This window comes from Panthera onca, chromosome X (genome assembly GCF_046562875.1).
Source record: "Panthera onca isolate mPanOnc1 chromosome X, mPanOnc1 haplotype 2, whole genome shotgun sequence".
Taxonomy (NCBI): Eukaryota; Metazoa; Chordata; class Mammalia; order Carnivora; family Felidae; genus Panthera; species Panthera onca.
The window spans coordinates 10,678,219-10,691,185 of NC_138357.1; the positions used below are offsets into that span (position 1 = coordinate 10,678,219).

General features: G+C 40.7%; 1 pseudogene; it reads left to right on the forward strand.

The window, feature by feature from the left end:
- Positions 1-9,289: 9,289 nt before the first annotated feature.
- LOC145713690 (large ribosomal subunit protein uL23 pseudogene) lies at positions 9,290-12,498 on the forward strand (annotated as a pseudogene).
- Positions 12,499-12,967: the final 469 nt, after the last annotated feature.

The window sequence follows — 12,967 nt, forward strand, 5'->3', positions numbered from 1 at the left end:
CCAAGTTTTTTTACTGAAGATTTTTTTTATTTGCCTGTTCTAAGGATTCTTTTAGAGCTATTTTTGGCTAGAAGCTTCTGCATAACAATCGAAGAATGCATTCTATTGTCTCTGAGCGGTTTGGAATCCTCTCTTTTAAGGATGCTCCTTAAGGTAGACTTGCTAAGTTAAAGGTTTCCCAAAGTGGCCACTACAGTTCCAAAAGTTCACCCCTTTTCCAAAATGCTCAAGATGCAGGTCACTAGACCGGGTGGAACCCATCTTTGCCTTTAGATTTCCCCAAACCTCTTCTCCAGCGGCTGTTCCAAAACCCACGGAATCACATGTTTCCACTCCTTTTGAAAATAATAGGGTAGGTAACTTAACCAAGAAGGTTCCCCACGCAAAAATGCACAGTCAAGTCATCGAGCTCAAAACACAAAGAGAGCAGAGTTCAGATCCAAGAGAGGCTGAGCCTCAAATTCCAAGGTCAGCAAGAAAGCAGTGACCTCAGTGGGCTCTGTGGGTATGAGCACCTATTTGTTCACTGGCCTCCGAGGCATAGGGAGTGTTCCTTGGATCCCACTTGGGATGCCATAAAATGTCAAAAGTTATAAATACAGAAGTAAGAGCAATGAACCACTGAAGTGGTAATTAGTAAAAGCGTATTTTGCACACCAGAAAGACAGTTTGCCAACCAGGAATGCTCAAACCAAAACATGAAATGACATTCAGGGGTATATTGGTAGAAAGCAGCTCATTATACTGAGTGGGCAATGACGGTTCATTCCTCACGGTGATTGATTAAAATATTAGATTTTTCTTCAGATGCTAGGAATTGGTCAGTGGTTACTTCATATCAACCTTGGGAAACAGTTTAAGTTCACTTATGATTGATTTCCAGAAGCGTAAGCAAGAAATGACCCAGGTCAAGTTGGTCTTGCAGAATAAGCTCAATTAAGCTTTGTATGCTTTTCTTTTTCCTTTTTCTTTTTCTTTTTTTTTTTTTTTCTGCCCAGGGAATTTCAAGGCAGGTCTTCATTTGTTTTTTATTTTAACATTGGAAAACAACCTCCAGGTTGCTGGGAGAGATCTTGGCACATATATGGAATTGAAAGACATCCAAAAAGCCTGCAGTTATATGATTAGAGAAAGGGACTCAAAAGTTTCTAGTTGCAGTGCTCTCGACAAAAAAAAAAAAGGGATCACAGAGTAAATGGTTACAGCTATCAAATAAAACCTGAACTCTAGCGTTCCTTGCTAGAATCTCCTGGGAATCAGTATATGTTGAAATGGTGTCCAGAGGCTGTTGCTTAGTTTTCTTTTGTTTGAGATTTTAGAGATCTGTAGAGGGCATGCAGGAAAAGGGCAGAAATTGATAAACAGTTTCTACCGATAAACTATAAACACTAACTTCCCAGTATTAACTGCCTTAAGGTAACTCAACAGTATGGTTTAAGAGTCCTACAGGGTGCTGGGGGAGAGAAAATATAGGCATTCATTCTTAAATTCCTTTATTTGCATAATTTATGTTGTTGAGATGACTTAGGGGAGAAGATGCCCTCAAGAAGTTTCTCCTCTAATATAAAAGAGAACATATGTACAAAGATAATGAAAACGCGGGCTCTGATTGGAAGAGGTGACGTGACGTATGTGGTTTCTGAAACCAGCATTCCTGGGCTCAAATCTTGGATGCTGATACTTTCTGGATGAACTTGGTCATTGATATATGCAGTCTTTGTCTCAGTTTTCTTAAATGCAAAATGGTAAAAATGCTAATTGCCTTGTAAGTTTATGATGTTAGAAGAGTGGCATGTGATAAGCACAATATTAGTGCTTTTTCTTAATTTAACATTGGCAATATTACTACTGAATTGTTTTATTTATTCATTCATTTATTTAATTTTGGAGAGAGAGAGAGCGAGAGAGAGAGTGCGCACGCATGGGCAGGGGAGGGACAGGGGGAGAAAGAGAAAATCTTAAGCACCCTCCAAGGCCAGCGCGGTGTCCCAGCTTGGTGCCCGATAGGGGGCTTGATCTCATGAGCCAAAATCAAGAGTCGGACACTCAACCACCTGAGCCACCCAGGCACCCCGGAACTGTTCATTAAACCCCCAGATGGAGACAAAAATTAGGTAGTTGGGGTTCCAGAGAGAGGTGCAGGGTCGGGATGTAATTTTGGTTGTCATATGCATATAGTTGTTCTTTAAAGCAAATGGACCAGATGAAGTCACCAAGGGAATGCGTGTAGATGGATAAGAGGGTATGTCTAAGGATGGAACTCCGGAGCAGTCTAGCATTGCTAGGTCTGAAAGATGAATGGAAGGCATCGAAAAAGATAGAAAAATGAAGCTTCTCTGTAATAGACTGAATTGTCACCCCCCACAAAATTCATGGGTTGAAACCCTAACTCCCAGAATGTGACTGTATTTGGAGATAAAGCATGTAAGGAGGTGATTAAGTTAAGATGAGGCTGTTAAGTTGGGCCCTAATCCAATAAAGTGAGAAGCTGAGGGACGATTTGCAAGCCCATAGGGAGGGAGAGCTCAGGAAGAAAGAATTGGCTGATACCTTGATCTTGGGCTTTTAGCTTCCGGACGGTGAGAAAATACGTATTTATTGTTTCAGGAATACAGTCTTGTATAGTCAGTAAAAAATCAGACATATTTGTTGTCTCACAGCCAAAAAGAAAGGAGTCTTGGGAACGCAGGGATTATCTGAGTGAGGTGCTACTGATGGGTGGGAATGACTTAGAAACCAGAAGGGAATGTTGCGTATGGCGACGCGGAGGTTATCGGGTAGAACTGTGATTAGAATCCTTTGAGGAGGAGAGCAGAGGTGTGGATTTTGCAGCAATGAGAATACACAGCCCTTCAGAAGTTTTGCTGCGAATGGGAGTTGGGAAATGGGGTTGTGACTGGAAACGGCTGTGGGGTCTCCGTAGGGCTTGTGTGCGCGTGCGCCCGTAGGTATTGTTGGGTGTGAGGCGTAGGACAGCAGCCAAGCCGGTTTCTGGCTTGAGCCACCACTAGGCGGTCAAGACAGTTACTGAGACAGGGATGCATTTGGAAGTTAGGTGATCACAGATCCTTCCTTCTGTCTTCCGAAATTTCACCACTAAACCGGACTCTGCATATGTGTCTTTTCAGCACAAGACAGAGGACTAAGGCAAAGATGGCTTTTTCAAGTTAATAGATTTCCGGGACTGAATGCAGCCTGGACACAATGGACAAATTGTAACCAAATGAGAAATTCTCAAATGTCCGCTTTTAGGGGATCAAACACACATTGGCAAATGTCTGTAAATTTGTTTTCCTAAACTTTTTTTTCTTCAATGTTTATTTATTCTTGAGAGAGAGACAGGGTGTAAGCAGGGGAAGGGCAGAGAGAGAGGGAAACACAGAATCCGAAGCAGGCCCCAGGCTCCGAGCTGTCAGCACAGAGCCCGACGCGGGGCTCGAACTCACGAACTGTGAGATCATGACCTGAACCGAAGGTGGACGCTCAACTAACTGAGCCACCCAGGTGCCCCAGCACAGACTCGTATGCAGTAGTTACTCAATAAATACAGGTTGAGGGGTGCCTGGGTGGCTCAATTGGTTAAGTGTCCAACTTCGGCTCAGGTCGTGATCTCATGGTTTTTGAGTTTGAGCCCCACGTCGGGCTCTGTGCTGACAGCTCGGAGCCTGGGGCCTGCTTCGGATTCTGTGCCTCCCTCTCTCTCTGCCCCTCCCCCGCTTGTGCTGTGTCCCTCTCTCAAAAATAAATAAACGTTAAAAAAATTTTGTAACAAACAAAAAAAGGTGTATCCCTAGCACTGCAGATATTTTCCTCAGGTTCCCTTACAGTAACTCTTACGGGCAACCACCTCTATAATTTCTTTCATCATGGGTTAGTTTTGTTTCTTCTGGAACTTCATTTGAATAGAATCATGCAGCATCTGTTTTGTTTTTGTTTGTTTCAATCTTCTCTGTACAACTATTTTAAAAAGGCTTACCATTCTTGGTATACGCTGTTTTTCAGAATACATACATATACTCTGAAAATACATATAGGGCGCCTGGGTGGCTCAGTCGGTTGAGCGTCCGACTTTGGCTCAGGTCACGATCTCGTGGTCCGTGAGTTCGAGCCCCGCGTCGGGCTCTGTGCTGACTGCTCAGAGCCTGGAGCCTGTTTCGGATTCTATGTCTCCCTCTCTCTCTGACCCTCTCCCGTTCATGCTCTGTCTCTCTCTGTCTCAAAAATAAACAAACGTTAAAAAAATTAAAAAAAAAAAAAAGAAAATATATGTGTATATATATATATATGGAGAGGGGTTTTAAAGCATCAATTAGAGTTTACTTTTTCTTAATGCTTTTATTTAACTGTTTCAGAAGCATTTGATGAAAAAAGTAGTTTATGTCTCCATTGAACTTTTTGGGCACCATTGTTGAAAATCAATTGACGGTATATGCGCGGCTCTATTTCTGAATTCCCTGTTCTGTTTTATTGATTTATGTATCTAACTTTATGCCACTATAACACCCTCTTGATTACTGTAGCTTTATAGTAAATCTTGAAATGAGAGTACTTATTCCTCCAAAGTCGTTCTTCTTTCCAAGATTGTTTTACCTATATTATTTTGTTTTTCCATATAAATTATAGAGTGACTTTGCCAATTTCTACTTCCAAAATACTGGAATTGATATGTTAACATTTCATCTTTCAATGTTTGATCGTGGTGGATCTTTCATTTATCTTCATCTACTTTAATTTCTTTCAGTAGTGCCTTGTAATTTTCTGTTTAGACATCTTTCACATCATTTGTTAAATATATGTCTAATTACTATTTTTTTCATGCCGTTGTAGATGGGGTTTTCAAACTTCTGCTTTCAAATTGTTTGGTTCTAGTATAGAGAAATACAATTTATTTTGGGGGGGGTATTTACTTTGTATCCAGTAATCTTGCTAATTTCACTTATTTCTAGTGGTTGTTTTATACACGGACTAGAATTTTCTACATAAACCATCGTGTCTGTGAATAAAGACACTTTGACCACCTTTTTTATGACTTTTATTTCTTATCTTGATGGATTATACCATCTAAGGTCCCCATTCAATATTAAATAGAAATGATGAGAATGGGGCACCCAGGTGACTCTGACGGTTAACCGTCGGACTTCGGCTCAGGTCATCTCAAAGCTTGTGAGTTGGAGCTCTGCATCGGGCTCTGTGCTGACAGCTCGGAGCCTGGAGCCGGCTTCGGATTCTGTGTCTCCCTCTCTCTGTCTCCCCTGCTCATGCTCTCTCTCTCTCTCAAAAATAAACAAAACAATCAAAAACAAAAAACAAAAAACACGAAAGCAATGATGAGAACAAACACCCTTCTGTAAGTGGGTGCCTAGCTCTTACATTCACTAGCTGTGTGCCTTGCAAGTCACTTAACTTTGTTGCACCTCAGTTTCCTAAACTTATAAATAATAATAATAATACCCACCTCAAATGGTTGTTGTAAATATCAAATGAGTTAGTGTGTGTAAAACCCCAAATAAACAGTGCATGGCATTTTGCATGAGTGCTACAGAAATGCTGGTGCTATTATTTCCATTATTACTTGTTTTATAATAAAAGGTAACATAAATTTGCTTTGATTTGAAGTTTGGCTGGGTCATATATATTTTACTATTTGGTGTTCTCACTGTAGTTTTTTTTTTAATCACTTTATTGAGGTTGATCGACATGTAAGAAGCTGTACCTATTTAAGGTGTACAACTTCATGAGTCTAGAGATAAGTATATACTCGTGAAATCACCATCATCAAGGCCCTAGACCTTTCCATCATCACTGTGATTATGTTTTAAAGAGGATACAGCGGCTGTTACAATTTTGTCTTCAAATCAGGCACTATGCAGATATGTGATTTAAAATTTTCAGGTAGTAACATTACTGTAATTTAAATTTGTGTTCATTTATAGTCTCATACCTAAGATAAAAATTACCATCGATCTAGATTTCTCCCCTTACTTACTGATTTTCGGGACCCTAATTTTCCAGTATTTGAGGTCTTAATTTTGTTTCACCTGTGTGTCTGGTATAGCATATCCTTGACTTTTTGTTTCTGTTTGTTTTCTCCGCTGTGTATATGAGGAGCATGATTTCTGAGCACTTCTGTATCTGAACGTAATGGTCCTTTTCCCTCAGTAATGGAATACAGCTTGTATATTTAATTCTTGGACCACGAAGTTTTTATCTTCACACTGTATAGAAATATCATCTCTAGCTGCTTCTGTCATTTAATATTGTTGAGGTGGAGTTTGAGGCTAGCCTAATTTATGTCCAACTGGGGACAGCCTATTCCCCCCCCCCAAGCATTTCAATTTCAACTTCATGTCAAGATTTGTTTAGGTGTAGACATTTTTACACTGATTTTTCCTGAAACTTGATGAAATATTTCCATCTCTGTTCTCGGCTTTTGATGTTTGTTGTTGTTGTTCCCTATTTTTGTGCCTTTAGAAAGTTTTCTACTTGGGTTGTGTTTATTTTATTTACTGTTTGTTTATTCCTTCTTTCTTATTTCACTTGCCCCCCCCCTTTTTAAAATGTTTAATGTTTATTTTTGGGAGAGAGAGAGAAACAGAGCGTGAGCAGGGGAGAGGCAGAGACAGAGGGAGACACAGAATCTGAGGCAGGCTCCAGGTTCTGAGTTGTCAGCACAGAGTCCGAGGCGGGGCTCAAACTCACGAACCACAAGATCACGACCTGAGCTGAAGTCGGACGCTTAACCAACTGAGCCACCCAAGCGCTCCTCACTTGGCCCTTTTGTAAATTAAAATAGAGAATCTGTATAATATATCTCTGTCCTCTGCTCTGTTAGCTTCTCTATCATTTTTTGCCCTGCCTTTTTCTTCTGCAGACTTGAGTGTCTCAAGCCTGTGTTTGAATGCTATATTTGCATGATTGGTTCATTCTGTTCTTTATTATCTCAGAAAATTTTTCTGTGTTTTAAAGTGATTGTGGCACAACGTGTTGGTGTGCAAACCCTGTGATTCTGACCAAAGTCGGTCATTGATGGAGTACAGAAGACTCTTTCTGTCTTTTACTAAGCACATTTCAGCAGGTAAAACATTTCATGAGGTCAAACTTGGGTAGTTTTTATTGTTTTTAGGTATGAGTCCGTCTGCCTTATACTTGGTGAAAAGGCCTGTAAATGTGATCAGTCTTTGCCCATTATTCTTAGGTTTTAAGTGTTGTTTTTAATTTTTATACATTTTATTTATTTATTTATTTATTTATTTATTTATTGTAGGAGTACTCATTTCCTTATTTTTTTAAAGTATATTTTAAAATTTTTAGTAAGTTTTTAAAAAAAAATGTTAATGTTTATTTACGTTTTGACAGACAGCATGAGCAGGGGAGGGGCCGAGAGAGAGGGAGACACAGAATCAGAAGCTGGCTCCAGCCTCAAGCTGTCAGCACAGAGCCCAACGTGGGGCTCAAACTCATGAACTGTGAGATCGTGACCTGAGCCAAAGTTGGATGCTTAACCAACTGAGCCATCCAGGTGCCCCTATTTATTTATTTATTTATTTATTTATTTATTTATTTTAATTTTTTTTAACGTTTATTTATTTTTGAGACAGAGAGAGACAGAGCATGAACGGGGGAGGGTCAGAGAGAGGGAGACACAGAATCGGAAACAGGCTCCAGGCTCCGAGCTGTCGGCACAGAGCCCGACGCGGGGCTCGAACCCACGGACCGCGAGATCGTGACCTGAGCCGAAGTCGGCCGCTCAACCGACTGAGCCACCCAGGTGCCCCCCCCATTTATTTTTTAAAAGAGCCAGTGCAAGTGAGGGAGGGGCAGAGAGAGGGGGAGAGAGAGAGAACTACAAGAAGCTCCACACTGCCAGCTCCCAGCCTGACATGGGGCTCGAACTCATGAATGGGGAGATCGTGACCTGCGCCGAAATCGAGTGGTGGGCAATGAACCGACTGATACACTCACCGAGGCGCCCCAATTTTTATATATTTTAAAAGCCTTCTCATATGCCTGTGAGTAAGGAGAGAGTTAAGAGAGTGCCTCAAGTCTGTTAGGCGGGTGCCCTTTTTTGAACACACTTCCGTTTTATTTATTTATTTGTTTGTTTATTATTGGAGTGTGGTTGGCATACAATCCTGTGTTCGTTTCAGGTGCACAGGGTGGCGATTCGACAAGCTGTATTTGCCACGATTAGCGCAGTCACTGTCTCCACACAGTGCCATTACAGTGTTGTTGACTGTGTTCCCAGTGCTGCGCCTCTCACACCCATGACTTGGGCATTCTGCACGTGGAAGTTTGCACCTCTTAATCCCATTCACCTATTTCAGCCGCCTCTCCCACCCCCTCCCCTTGGGCCACCACCCGTCTGTATTTTTGTTGCTTGTATTACGTTTTGTGTGGTCTGTTTCCAGTTGGTTGGCTCGCGGGTACCATTATAAGCCAGGGGTTATTTATTCTTTTTTAAACCTCATCTTTCACTTCCATGATTTATTGCAACGTGAATTTATCTAGCGGGAGCTGTCTAAAATTGCTTCCTCTGTAATTTGCACTTTGAAATCTGAATACAAGGTTTCCATTCTTTTAGCGTCAAAATTTTCGCAGGCCCCTGCAGTGGTTATTCGTTTTCTCTGTTCCCACATTTTAAGTTTCATGAGGATAAGGACGGTGTCTTTTTAACTGAGGAATGATTGACGTACAATATTGTGTGAGTTTCAGGTGTACAAGTAGTGATCTGATATTTATATACATTTTCCAAAGTCATCACAGTAAGTCTAGTTATCATATTGTCACCAACATTGTTGCAATATTGTTGACTGTAAGGACTGTGTTTTGTTCACTGCTGTATCCCCGTCGAGGTGGCACGATTCCTAGCACATAGTAACAGTTGAATAAGTATTTGTTGAATGAATGAATGAATGAATGAATGAAAGTGAGATTTAGCAGTATCCACAGTTTCAATGGTAGTATGGGCCACACTTTGGTTGTGTGTGGAATAAATGTTGAAGAAATTTCTTTGACGTTGTAATATGTCAAAGGTGCCTGTGATATCAGGCCAATATCCAGCTCTTTCCTTTGTGGCCTCTGAAACAGTAGACTTTGCAACATCCTTTCATTTAGGTAGGGTCAGGCAAGTAGTTCTGGACAACGAGCTGTAAGAAGTGATATGTCTTGCTTCTGGCACAAGGTATAGAAGAACAGCTGTAAAATTGTCAGCACTGTTTTCTCTGCCGCAGTGGTCAGTGACAGCACAGATCTCCAATTATGTCTAGTATACGTCGGATACATAGCGATGATGAGAAATAAAACACTGGTAGATGAAGCTAGTGAAATGTATAAGAGGGCAATAATTATAATAGCCATCCAAGTAAGTAGTTAATCCCATTTGCGTAATTCCACAGTATGCTATGCTCAATAGCAGATTTTTGTAAGCACGATTTATAAAGTAAGCTAGGACTCACTTTGTGAATAACAGTGAGGTTGCTGTCTGGCAGATTTCTTTACCCAGCATTCCTACACGTTGATTATAGTAACACCAGTAAAAATAAATAAGACGGATCCAAGCGAAGAGCTATTGGTATATGTGCCTATTTGAACTTTGTTCAGATGGAGATGTTATTTTAACTGATTAGGGAAGTAATGAAGCATTCTTCCTGAAAAGAGGTGTTAATTGGTGATAATTCTCAGAAAGTGCCCGAAAATATAACAGCTTGAAACCCTACATTACACTGCATCATCCAGAATTTTTCAAAAGTCTTATGGGATACCAAAGTAAGGATCACAGGGGCACAAACACCAAAGTCGAAATGCCATGAATAATACCGATCTAAGCAAACATTTTTATATGACCTGCTCCCTTCAGAGCATTTCAAAGGCATTGACGTTCCTCCCACCGGATTTTACACCGTTCATTAGAAATAGTTGAAACTCAGAGAGGCTGTGATTTACTTGATATCTTGTATTACACAAGGAACTCAAGATTACCAATTTCCATTCAGAGTTCTATCGTCAAATTACAAAATCTCCTAAAAAATGAAAACTAATAGCTAAGTCACAATGTAATGGTAACATTTTTGCTAATTAGATGAGTAAAATCAATGCACTATAAATATAATTTACATCTGATTTGAATATTTCATAGAACCTCCAGTGGCTGTTAATTTGGTAGGATTCACGGGCGCCTGGGTGGCTCAATCGGATAAGTGTCCGACTTCAGCTCGGGTCGTGATCTCACGGTTGGTGAGTTCGAGCCCCGTGTCTGGCTCTGTGCTGACAGCTCGGAGTCTGGAGCCTGCTTCCGATTCTGTGTCTCCCTCTCTCTCTACCCGTCCCCCACTCACATTCTGTCTCTGTCTCTCTCTCTCTGTCTCTCAAAAATAAATAAGCATTAAAGAAAATTAATGTGGTAGGATTCAGTTTGACCCTGCATGATCCAGCTTCATAAGTATTTCCTTCTGTTTTTCAGATAGCATCACAAATTTCATCACACCACTGGTGGAGGACATGATATTGAAAATTGATACAGTTGGTTTTTCTTAAGATCTAACTGGCAAGGAAGTCCTAGGAATCTATCCATATATTACATGATTTAAGATTATCAAAGGAGGATATCTTCCATTTTCTTGGATTTGAAAAATGGAAGCATCTTCAAAGTGCAAAAACAGTTGAGTCTTTATTTTGGTTGGATTCATTCTTATTCTCCCTTCCATAGAAAAATCACTCTCCGTCGCAAAGTCTAATTTTAATGAAGAAAGAACCACAGGGTGTAAGGCATTATCAAGAGACACAAACACATAGGATAACGTTTTCCTTCTTTCTTTCTTTCTTTCTTTCTTTCTTTCTTTCTTTCTTTTAAAGTTTATTTATTTATTTTGAGAGAGAGAGAGAGAGGGAGAGAGAGAGCGCAAGCAGTGGGGGAGGGAAGGCAGACAGAGAGAATCCCAAGTTGGCTCTGCACTGCCAGCTCACAGCTTGACATGGGGCTTGAACTCAGGAACTGCGAGATCATGACCTGAGCCGAAATCCAGAGGCATACGCTTAACCAACTGAGCCACCCACGCACCCTGGTAATATTTTCAAATATTAGGCAAGGTAGCTACCTATCCGGGGAAGATGTATGTTGGGAAGCTACAAGAATGATGATTCCTCTTAATGTGTATAAATTCTGTTTCTTATCTATGTGAAAAGTAGACTTCTAGAAAGGTTCTGGAATTATATAGAGGTTATTGAAATGCAAAGAAAACAGGCCACATTAGATTTGGATTCACATCACTACTTTCCCATCTAGAGTGTGTGGTGTTGGTTAAGTTACTTACTCTCACTGAGTCTTAGATTCTTCATCCACAGCATGTTGATAATAATGGTACCTATTTCATGAAGTTGTTGTAGATGGTTAGATGTTATAATAAAGGAAGAGCACTTTAGCACAGTGTCGTATGTAGTACTCGATAAGTGGTAGCTATTATTCTATGGAAAGGAAGAATTGTTTCTGTTTTCTTCTAAAAACTTGCAATAGAATTGAGACCCTGTCTGGTAAGGAGGGACGGAAGCACTGAGGCTCCTGTAAAGGTGAAAGTTTTTAAGGATTTTCCTAGAATAACTTCAGAATGAATCTACGTATTGGATTTTACCCAAATTGGGAAAACAATAGAGTCTTTGTTTTATTGTCAAATAATGTATTAGGAGTTTAAGTGATTAAAAATGGTTCCTTGGCCTTTCTTTTTTTTTTTTTTTTTTATTTTTTTAAATTTTTTTTTCAACGTTTTTTATTTATTTTTGGGACAGAGAGAGACAGAGCATGAACGGGGGAGGGTCAGAGAGAGAGGGAGACACAGAATCGGAAACAGGCTCCAGGCTCCGAGCCATCAGCCCAGAGCCTGACGCGGGGCTCGAACTCACGGACCGCGAGATCATCGCGGGGCTCGAACTCACGGACCGCGAGATCATCGCGGGGCTCGAACTCACGGACCACGAGATCGTAACCTGGCTGAAGTCGGACGCTTAACCGACTGCGCCACCCAGGCGCCCCTCCTTGGCCTTTCACAAAGACGGTGCAGGAGGCAAAGAAGGAAGACGCTGCTCCTGCCAAAGCCAAAGCCAAGGCTTTGAAGGCCAAGAAAATGGTGCTGAAAGGTGGCCACAGTCACAAAAGAAAGATCCTCCTATCACCTACATTCCAATGGCCTAAGACACTGCATCTCTGAAGGCAGCAAATATCCTTGAAAGAAGGGCCCCAGGAGAAACCAGCTTGACCACTATGCCATCACCAAGTTCCCCCTGACTACCCAGTCAGCCATGAAGAGAATAGAAGACAACGACACACTTGTGTTCGTTGTGGATGTCAAGGCCGACAAGCACCAGATCAGACAGGCTATGAAGAAGCTCTATGACATTGACGTGGCCAAGGTCAACACCCTGATCAGGCCCGATGGAGAAAAGGCAGTTGTGTGACTGGCTCCTGACTATGATGCATTGGATGTTGCCAGCAAAATTCGGATCATCTAAACTGTGTCCAGCTGGTGAAATACAAATACGCGTTTTTTTCACCATTTAAAAAAAAAGGTGCATTGGGACAGGAATAATTTTATTCAAGTAACTTCTAAAATTCCATTAATCTGTGAGACCCAATTAAAAGAAACTTTGAATTATGGAAGCCAAAAAAACCCTGTGTTGTTTATGGAGTCCTCTTTCAAATAGCCTCATACATTTCCTTTTAAAACCGTTGGACTTTTCCAGAGTGTAGATTTTAGTTTTGATACTCCAAAATCATGACTTTGACTTATCTTTCATGGCAAACTTCAAAGTAGAAAAAAGGTACTTCAGTGTTTTTATTGTGGTAAGTTTTTGAAGCTCTTAGTAACTTAATTTGCAAGTATAAGGACCTCATGATTCAAAATGAAAATATAAAAACTTTCTCGACAAACTAATTTTATTTAGGCCATTTAAGACAATTGCCTAGACCTCCTGCACTTTG